The following is an 11,946-nucleotide window of genomic DNA, read 5'->3' as shown; positions in this document are numbered from 1 at the left end:
CTACAAAACTTTCGAGCATACTCGCTCATAAAGGTTTTATCTTTTATCCTCCACATAAAATTTTTTGGCAGAGAATTGCTTGCATGGCTTGGTGAACGAAATATCAATCTCTGACGTGAATTCAGCATTTTTAATGAATGCTGCCGAGAGTTTTGGCAATTAATCCTTGAACACGCGTTAAAAATATCCGAAAATTGAATTTGTGTTTTAAACGCGTTTTTTCCCTATCGATTGAAGCCAAATTTGATATAAAACTATAATTGTAGTCACAAAATCACATACCAAATTTGATGCACTTAAATCATCGCAGTTTTCAACTATCGCGCATGCATCCGTGCGATTGTACAAATCAAAAGAAAGTCAATGTTTTTATAGATATAGTTCCAAATTCGATAGGTATCTGCATTTTAGATGCTATTTCCGTATTAAATTTTGTCCATGCAGATCTTTTTATTTTGTTATTATCGTTCTAATTTATATTCGAATAGTCGGACGCAAAAAGACTTCCTCTGAGTGGATTTTTCTCAACACTTGATAAAGATCTGCAAATTTAGTATGAAGATCTTATACCAAGTTTCATTTGTCTAGCTCTAGGCGCGGGGAGTTATTTTATCTCAAACAGACAGACATAATGCAAAAAAAAAAAATGTGTTTTTCAAACTCAAGGAGGTTTAAAACATAGATACTGCAATAGATTTTTTTTTTTTTTTTTTTTTTTTTTTGCTGTAATATATGAAACATAATATTTAAAGCCCAAGAAGAGTTACAATGAGTGTACAGACAGGGAAAAAGTCAATAAAGATACATTTTAGAGTTGTTTGTCGAAGTTCAGAGATACATTTTAGCAACAGGGATTAACAGTCCATCTTTTAATGGATATGGTCCAAAATGAAGTTTATAAATTAATCAGAAATCCATAAGACAAAATTCACTTCACTAATACCTTCAGTTAACCACCTTCCTTGAAATTAAAAGCTTCACACACACACACACACACATAGACCCCATCACATATTAGGGATTATTTTGCAGTTACCTGCATGAATCAATAATTTAGAGATACTTTACTGATTGCTTGTATCGAATGGCACAGATGAGAATAAAAATATCATTCCTATAACTCACAGAAAGGAAGGGTGTCTCTTACATTCTCCCTAAGGAGTGGTCATGTTTTCACGAGTGACCACCAACTGATCATCCTAGACTGGCATCATACATCCCAACGAGGGGCGATCCATCAACGACATCCAAAGACACATCTTGACTCTATAAATTCCCATATCTAACAGATTTGCCTGCTAGATTAGGTTAATCCACTTTTATTTGCTTAGCTCGATTTTTAAGGCATTAGAATTTGGAAATTTTTATTGAATACTGATTTGCATTCCTATTAGAACTTATTTCTAGAATCATTCAGAAAGTATAGAGCATTTAGTTACACAAAATGTAAAGCACAGTGTTCATTGGAAGAAACAGTTATATTATTTACCACAAGCCTTCCTTCATTCAATTCATAGGTTTAAATATTTTTCATATCTAGCCACGAGTTTCAGGAATGCTCTCATACAATTCCTTGCGACTCTATTCAGTTGCTTTGTTTACCTAGTAGGAAATCCGCCTTTGTGGCTTCTTAAACGAGAGTCAGGACATAGACGCATTCTCGGGACAGTTTTTGAAGTACCGAAGGTGAAAGAAGAGATCAGTCGTGTACCGGTTTCTTCCTATGGAACCCTTATTTTTATTATTCATATACGAAACATATAAAAGAAAAGTATTATCATTAACAGAAAATTCGAACTCGAGACTTCAACGAATCTCCAAATTTCAGATTTCCCTGAGTCCGAGAAACACATTTTTAGAATTTGAATTCTCCGTAGGATAACTGAGCTATGTGGATGAAATTTAGCGTGTTATTTTTGTACAAAATTTGTAGGTTTCTATTAAATTTTGAACGTCAGTTATCTACAGATGGTTGCTTATGCGTGTAGCAGAGTTCAAGTAAATAAAATGATTACAAAACACAAGTAGTTACATAAATAAAATCTGGTGCACAGTTTCAGCATTTAAAGTGTAGATTTGTATTAAATTTTGAATCATATACGGGTGGATCGTTATTAATTCTGTTCATTTGCATGCATGAAAATGAGATAAATCAAAACTTCAAAGCTTAATATAAATAAAACTTAGTTTGTGATCTAGTTACTGAAATTGTGGTACTGTGTCTAATTTTGGTTTCAATTGCTGCTGAAGAAAAAAAGACGACCAAGATGCGTATTGGAGTATTATTATTATGCTACGATGCATGAAATGCCTGATGTATGGAACTCTAAAAATAAAAATTTAAGCACGCTTCGCCTTCTCTAGGTTACACAAATTTTGGTTCGAATTGAGGAGCGAGTAAGACATTTATAATTGCTTATGCGAGGAAATTGCGAGGAGACACTCACACTGATTATAATTTCACAGAGAACAACTTTTTTGAAATTATTTTTCTCATAGAAGTAATATGATATTTTTGGCTGCATTTGTTAATTGTTTTTTAACTATTATTCCAAAGCCCGGGAGTAATTATGAAACATGGCGGATGATTATTAATTTAATGTTTCAATTAATTAAGAAGTTTAAGAAATAATTGCCACATTGTTTCGACTCATTTTTGTTTTAAATTTATTTAATATATATAAATATTAATAATAATTAAATATATTTATATAAGCAATAATATTAAATAAATTTAAAAATTAATTAAATTTATTGAATGTATGAATCTAATATTTTGTTTCAAATTTATTTAATATTATATTTAGATATAGATTAATAAAATTTTACAAAACGTAAGACAAAAGCTTTTGGTTTTGGAAGTCTGCTTCCTGAAATGAAAATAAATAAATAAGTAAAATTTTTCAAGAATATTTAATAAAGCATTCTGAAAATTTACTTGTACTAAAATTTTTTCCGATAGGATTATTAGCCATGTTTTCCTGACTAGATAATTAAACGATATGTGAAGCAAATTTTTTCTGGCCAACAATTGGCATTGTTAAGATAAAAATCACGTGACCGAGCAATACTTTTCATCTCGATTTCCAGCAGTTTGCCACACATAAAATGTATAACTTACGATGAAGAGAAAAAAAGATACGAACATAGAATAGAGAACAACATAAACTAGATAAGAACACAGAAAAGAAGGAAACGAATGGAATGACCGCTTTGAGGGATAAAGAGAATTAGCATCCTAAGAAGGCTTTTGTGGAATTTTTTTGTGTTTTAAGCAAGCGAAAGAATGGATAAAAAGTTCCGACTTAAGTTCTCTACAAGTAAATCCTGTAGAAGTCTAGTAAAAAAAAGAATCAGATGATCGGATTATTTTACGAGGAAACAGCATGCAAGTGTCATTAAATGTCAACATTTCAGAATAAAAAATTTTTTTAATTAAAATTTTTGAAATTCGACACTGAAATTTGCTCAAAATTATCGATTTACATAGTTATTGACCTGCTTTTTTAAAGAAAACTTCTTATAATATGAATTTTTAGTTTGACTTTAATGCTTTGAAACAATTATAAACAGGAAAGAGGAAAATAAAATTAACACACACACACAGATATATATATATATATATATATATATTGGAGTGTGGCAATGTACACGTCAAAGCGATATTTTTAATTCAAATTTTAATAAATTAAAAATTAAGTAAGACATTCTTCCGCAATAACATCCGAATCTACTATAAAACTAACTATCAACTTACTGTTTAACATATAAATTTTCTATTTTTAAGCAATTTAAAGAAAAAAGATATTTTAAGCATTTTTTTAACCAACAAATTTAACAAAAAAATAAAAATAAAATTTTATCTGCTCGAGTACGTTGCACATGCATAAGAAAAATTAGCTTTTGTGCCATCGCGTTGGCAAGAACACAAATTAAAAGATTGAGTTACTTCTTGCTATCAATTAAATCCAGAAAACAGTAATTTTCAACACGCTTTAGAAAGAAACAGAACTAAACATGAATGATATTTAAAAAAAGAAAGGCAAGAAAAAAGGCTTTTGCGAACTTTTGGAATATCTATATCATTAATTCAATAATTTTGTAGTATTTAACACAAACATGATTTATATATAAACAGGTTTGCCAATTTTATTCGAGTTCCAACATATAATTTTTAAAAGATTAATATCACGCATATACATTTAATAAGACAAAAGTCTTAATTGAGACAAAGAATTTTATTAAAATAGCATGAGTCAACAAAATGAATAACGAACCTAATATATTTATACAGGCCTTCGGTTCTACGAATCATATTTAGCAAAATATTCTTGAGACAATAACATTTTAAATAAAAAAAAAAGGTCAATTCTATTGTAATTAAAATTGAGTTAGTTATGAAAATGTAAATATTACTATCTTATAAAAATGCTCGATTTTAAATCACTACAAATAAGTCTACGTCTCAATAAGGTACGTTAATTATCAACTGGAGTTTCCCCAAAGCTGATTAATCTGAATTGTTGATTGTCTTAACATAGTGATGTTCAAGCCTTCATAACTGTGTTAGATTTGTTCGCTATATATATATATATATATATATATATATATATATATATATATATATATATATATATATATATATATATATATATATATATATATATATATATATATATATATATATATATATTGTTTTCATTGAAGTATAATAAATTCCTCTTCAATTTAAAGTTTCAATTTTTGGGGATATGGTTTCAAATTAAGGAGATGCATAAAGTAAATGAACAAATTATATAAAGCTTCTAAAGTATTATGAGTTACATAATTGTGAAAATTTGAAGTTTATAAATGTTCTGCTGATAAAACTGTAAAGAAATCAAGTTACATAAAATATTTAATTGAAAATTTAAGCGAGCATTTATTTCGACGAACCAGGTGATTGAAAAAAGAGTCTAGTTACTTATAATGAAAATGAATGTTTGCTTGTGTGTGTTGACTCTCTGCAAACTAGATTGTTTGACATACAGAACCAAATTTGGTACATATATATCCTTAGAAGTGGTAATATACACCTCAGAAAAATTCTTTTTGAAGTGTTAATTTAAATTTTAATTAATTAAAAATTAAAGGAATTTTGGGTTTTTTAGAGATAACTTCCGCAAATAATAATAAACAAAAATAGTTTTTACACCATTTCAAAATTAAATTTTTTTCCAATAATACTAATCTCTATGACATGTTCTATATTAATTGATGTTTTTTCTGTTAAGAATACAAAGATATGTAAGAATTCTGAAAGAACATTAAATATATCAGTAATGACAATGGAAAAATATAAAAATTCCGGTAGAACATGAATTATTAACATCAACATTAGAGCTAAAATTAGTGACAAAAATTACTATTAAAATAGTAGATAGTTTTTCGTTTTTGTTTTATAATCTAATGAATTACTATTGATATTAATGCAAAATAGTGAAATTCAACTTTTGTCCTTTACTCAAATCATTATTGACAGTGTAGATCTAAGGAAAACAAGCGATAGATTTACTTAATTTTGTGAAGAATCTGTTAACGAATTAAATATAAAATTTTAATACTAATTACTGAATAATAATACCGATTATTAAACAAAATATTGCAGATTTATAGAAAATTTTACAAAATATTTAAAATACTGATTATTAAACAAAAAGAAAAACATCAAATTATGTATTATTTTAGGTTAGAAATTAGGTTGCATTTTTAAAAGTTTAGAAATAACTAAGTGTATCCATTTTTAAGACATTAAAGAACTTGACAGAAAATAAAGGAAATGCATAGTAAAATGAGCAGAATGACCTAAAGTTTTTAAAAGAGCATGAATTATATTTCTATCAAAATTCAAAGCTGAAAAAATATCATGCTGAAGAAGCTATCGAGGCCAACTTAAAAAAAAATATGTAATTGGAAAATTGGCAAACATTAATTCAAGCGAATCAATTGATGGCCGCAGACAGCTAGCTTTTAAAAAGATACGTGGTATGATGTCCAACTTTCTGATGAAAGAGAAATATTGCAATGCAAACGAATTCTTTTCCAAATGAACTCCTAAAGAAATATTGTTCTTATGAACTACCCTCAATTTCTAATAGCAAAAGAAGCCCAAATATAATTTTTCCAATAGTTTTATGGTAATTTTCATTCTATTTCATATATGTAATGATTAATAAACGTATATATTAATTTCTAAGATTAAGGAATACGTTTTTTGTGGTATGAATAATTGTAGTAAATATTTATCATCATTAGAGTTATATTTCTAATTATTTACTATTTTAATTATTACATAAATTGTAATTATAATTAAAAAATATATCAATCGACATTTTATATTTTACCCAAATAATGAATAACATAGAAATCAAAATATTTGCAAATTGTTAATTTAAATTAATTTTGAAAAAGTTTTTAAATACATATGATCTTAATTGTTATAACCTCCTCCCAATCAATAGCTGTACCAGATACCATCAAAACGCTTCCAATCTTACTTCCACAATTTGATTAGTATGTAGGCTATACTGAAAGTTAGGACACTATTAGGACTGACTTACTACTGTGTTTTACAATAATAATTTATTGAAAAAACATCCTAAATATACACCAAATCTTATTCCGGATTCAATTTCCCCAATCCGTACCCCTCTTTCGTTAGACAAAATTTGTTTCAAGTAGCCAAGTTTAGAATTATTATTTTGTTTCAACACTTGAAATGCATATACATTTATTTAAAAATGATTAAAACCTACTGGAAACTGATATTAATTATAATTTAATTTTAAGCTTTGCTCAATGAACTGTTGATTAATTAAAATCTTAATTCTCTGAAAAATAAAGATACAACTTTAACTATTCTGAAAAAGTTCATAGAAGTAATTACTTATGAAGCTTTACCGTACAACAATGACAATTAATCATCATCAAATTATTATGAACATTTTTTTAATGTGACGTGTCCAGATGTTTGGCAACAATTTCAAATTCGTGGCATTAAGAACATTCTAAGACAGGTTATAAATTATCAAGAAATAATTAATAGCTTGATTCTTAAGAAACAAATCTATTTGTTGAATGTTATCCTAAAGGTAAAAGTAAAAATGATTAATAAAAATAAATCTAGAAATGAGAACAGGCGTGAAAAATTTGGCGAAGAGTTATGCGATTTCAATTAGGAGTTGAATCACGAGAGATAATAAATCGTTTGGCAAATGTGCGGACGATGAATTCAAATTGGACGTCCATTAGGATTTTGGCAGAACTAACTGTGCGAAAAAAACCCAGCGCCATTTCACCAGGAATAAAATAAATTGACGCCATAAAACTGGATCATATGTTCCAGTCATCTTCTGAGATCAGAACCAAAGATAAAATGTTTTCGGAAAGTAAGAAAAATTGTGATTTCTATTATTTATTATTATTATTTTCTGAACGAGATATTGTATTTTCAAATACTGGTACGTTTTATTTTGTCCAGTATATTAATTAACAGTGTGTTGTAGGCTTATTTGCATTTTATTATTCAATAAAAGTAGAGAAAATGAAACCAATTTTTTGAAAATATTTATATTTTTTAAAGACTTTGATTTTGTTTCAGATTAGATTCTTCATATATTATTCATATCACAAATACAATGAAATAATCACCAATATCTAAAGGAAAAATAATTAGATGAACTTATTTTATTGTTTCGCGAAGTAAAATATATTGAAGATCTCTAATAAAATAATTTTTTTCAACTTGGTTGTTGATTATTCCTCCAAACCCATTTCTGAGAACTAAAAAAAAATTATATATATCGAATAAATATTTTCAAATAAAAAAAATTTAATTTGATTAGATGAAAACATATGAATTAAATATTAAAACAAATTGCATCACCGATTCTTGCAAGAATAAAATTTCACAGAAGACCTAAAACCATTTATGAAGAAACCAGAAACAATTTCTAGAGAGTCATTATGTCATTCTTGGAATCTCTTTCCAAAAATGAAATGGATTTTTACTTTTATATCCCGTCTAATTTCAGATTTCTTATAATGAGTGTTTCAATTAAACGAAAATTTTCAAGTATGAAACAAAAATTTACAAAACAATATAGACAGCATTTATAAAAAATAAAGACATAGAAAAATGACATTTTATCAAGTACGTTTGCAGTAGTTTTTAAATGTCATTATTTTTGAACATTTTTATTTTCACGTGCAAGAAATATACAGAGAGAAACTATCAAAAAAATTTGAATTCAAGATTTTATGGAATATTTGCATTTCAGACGACTACGAGTCCGAAAAAAATATTTTTAAAATTATGTCTGCTTGTATTGTTTGATATCTTAAAAAACATTTTGAACTAGATGGATGGAATGTGTCTTATGAACTTAATACCACATTTGTAAATTTTTATAAAATTTTGAACGAAATCCTATAATTTCACTCGATAATATCAAAACAAAACAAAATTCTAAGTAGAGGAAATCTAGTACATATGTAGATTTAGCATCTAGAGTATCGTTTCTAAATCTTTGAATGGAGTTCGGAACCAAGTCCCCGTCAAGGGTTTAACTATCTGTCGATCCGTGCCTTTGGTTACGGTTAAAAGCGTTAATGAAAAAAAGATGCAAAAAATTTAGATAAATGAAATTTAGTTCACAGTTTTAGCGTCTAAAGAGTAAATCTTTTTTAAAATTTTGAATCTCATTTTATAAAGGATTAAACATTTATATTTTCACTTGCTTATAAACGCGATAAGCCAAAACGGCAATATCTTAATTAAATGAAATTTGTTATAGGATCTTATCCCTGCTATTGCAGAACTGAACCAATTTCTTGTTTCAACTGATAGGGAAAAAAGGTGCCCAAATTACATATTCGGTTTTCTGGCATTTGTGTATGAACCGCATCCAAGTGATTCAATGCCAGATAATGACATTCGCTTAATAGTATACACATATTGAGCTACAAAAAATTTCTTCACTATGAACTACACAACTCTCATATAGAGGACTCTGAAAATAAAAATCTGAGTACTCATGGTGTTCGCAGCCAAGGACTTTAATATAAAAATATGGTCTTTGGACAGAGGTGTGCAGAGAGTAAAACTTTTATCACAGAATATTCGAGAAAGTTTCAGGGAGACACTTACACTGTTTTTGAAATAAACTTCCTTGTCAATTTAATTCTTTTAAATTTTTCATAACCCTCAAAAATCAATTGTGCAGAGTTGTTTCAATAGCAAAAAAATAATAAATCAATATAATCATCAGAATAGGATATAATAACCTTTATAAGAATATGATGGAAAATTTTTCAATATTAATTCTAAATAGTAAAATTTCTATGTAATGATTTTTTTTCAGAAATTTTCCAAGTTCGATTCTAGAAACGTCCGTATTTATATTACATCGACACTCAAATACACACAAAATGTTTCCTAGAATGTTGGCGGTGTAAATACCACTTTGTTACCTAAATGTGCATAATTCTGCAATTCAACTTTTTTTTTTCTGCCTATTAATTGAAAACTCTTTGGATAGAAATTTTACAATGTTGTTGCAAAATATGGATTTACAAATAACCAATGAATTACTTATAAATCAATGGCAGTGTCATTTCTCAAAAATTTCTCGCCAATTTTTTAATAAAGGAGTTAGTCCAGAGAACACCATGCATGGCATTGGAGTACGATAATGAAGAAATATTAACATTTAGCATGAATTTAGCATTTTTACGCAATCGATCATGAGGGTTTTGGCGATTAAACTCTGGCATGCTGTTAGAAGTATCCAAAAATCGAATTTCCATTTTAGACCAGCTTTTCCAAACGAATGAAATAAAAATTTGACAAAAAACCTCGAACTTTTAGTCATGAAATCCCATACTAAATTTGGTATATTTATGTCATTCCGTTTTTGAGTTATCGTGTTTATATTGCCACATTGAAGAAAGACAGTCGAATCTCCATGGCCGAATGGTCATGGAATTGGTCTCAGGAGACCGTGGGTTCGAGTCTCACTAGTGACAATGCGATTCATAGTGTATGTAAATATTTAATTCCTTGATTTTATGTTTTCCTTTATTTCATGATCCAGAAGATTCTGGACTTTTCTTACTATCTCCAGAAAAGTATTCCGGAACTTTCCCTGCTAGTATAAAAGCAGAAGATTTGTCAGTCACTGTGTTCTCAGTTATAAGTTCAGTTAATAAATTGGTTTAGCTCTACTTCTTCTGTGTGTCATTGAGTTTCGCACTAGAGTATCTACGTGACAATATATTCTGATAGTATAGACCGATGGACGTTCAACCCCTTGTTGGGTTTGGATCAAAATTTGACAAGTGTATACACTATCAATTCTAAATCTGTGTACCGAATTTTACCTGACTATCTCTCTTCGTTCCGCAGTTATCTTCGTAACTTATATTCAAACATCCGGACTGACAGACCTTCCCTGAACGGATTTTGCTCACAAATTGATGGAAATCTGCAAATTTGGTCTAAAGGCCGTATACCAAATTTCAATTGTCTAGCTCAAAGCGCTTTTGAGTTATCTTTGTCAAAAACAGACAGATAGACAGGTATTTTTTAAAAGTGTTTTTTCCAACTCAGGGGGTCTAAAATGTGGTGATTCATCAAATTTCGAGTTTGAATTTTTTGACGATTACAATACTTTGTCTGTATTACGTATACGTGTATTTTATGCAAAAGAGAGAGAACTAGAGGGATTTATGAAGCACTTCATGTATTCAACCATTCCTAAAGAAGCATGAATGGTGTTTTTAAATTTCAGACATTATCTTTAAGAAACTTTTTCAAGAGCAGTTAAATATAAGGAAAAGGCACTTGTATTCTATTTTAACTTAAGAGAACTTTTCTTGCCAGACTTTCTAGAAGACAGTAAAAAAAATAGACTTGAAGGTCCTTTTAAAGTGTTTCTATAAAATCAACGACTACAGACAATTTTCATAACCTAAAACTGAAAATGATCACCATGCAAAGTAGTAGCAATATTCTCGACATTTTAAGAGTACCTGGGATTTCTTCCTTTGCATTTTTTCCAACCATGCAAAGTGAATGCAAGTAAAGTTCCTCTTTGATAGGGAAGAATTCATGGTAAAAAATATTTACTTTAGCTATCAATTATTCTTTTCGGTAAAAAATATAAATAAATAAATAAAAACATTGAAAGCGAAAGCACCACCAAAGGTAATTATAATTTTCACCAGTCATTGATATTTTTGCGTTCGAAGCAGATTTTGATGGATTGTTACAGGAAAGTAACCAAATGAGAACTAGAAATGATCGGAATAAATTCCAGATTATCATAAAACAATTTGAAATACGGCGGAGAAGTTGATTAAAGAATATGATGTTGATTATTGTACTTAGCACATCCTTCCATGATTTCCAAACTCTGCTCTAATCTATACATCATTTTGTGCTTAAAAACATTTCACTTTTCGGTTCATTTCTCATTTTTCGTATTTTATCCATTTTAGCTGCACAGTCGCAGTTAAACTAGCGATGTGATTTATTTTTCAGATGTTGACCTTGTTTTGTCTGTCTCGCTCTGCATTTTTTATTTTTTCCTTACAAGAAAGAGAAAGTAAATCATATTCTTCAAAAAAATTTGAATTCAAAATTGAGATCAATTTCTACTTTTAAGACCTCTCGGAGTTCGAAAAACACCTTTTCGAAATTATGTTTCCCCATCTTACAGTGAACAAGAGAACTTCGTTCTAATAGATGAATAGTAGTAATACTTTGATCTAATAGGATGAAATCTGACATATGGTTTTTATACCAAATGTGTAGCTTTCTATCAAATTTCAAAAGAAATTCATTCTCAGAAAATTTGTCTGTGTGTCTGCCCGAGTTCAAAGGATCACAAAGAGGTGATAAATAAA

This window comes from Argiope bruennichi, chromosome 5 (assembly GCF_947563725.1).
Source record: "Argiope bruennichi chromosome 5, qqArgBrue1.1, whole genome shotgun sequence".
NCBI lineage: Eukaryota > Metazoa > Arthropoda > Arachnida > Araneae > Araneidae > Argiope > Argiope bruennichi.
Note: the sequence above shows the minus strand (reverse complement) of the source record.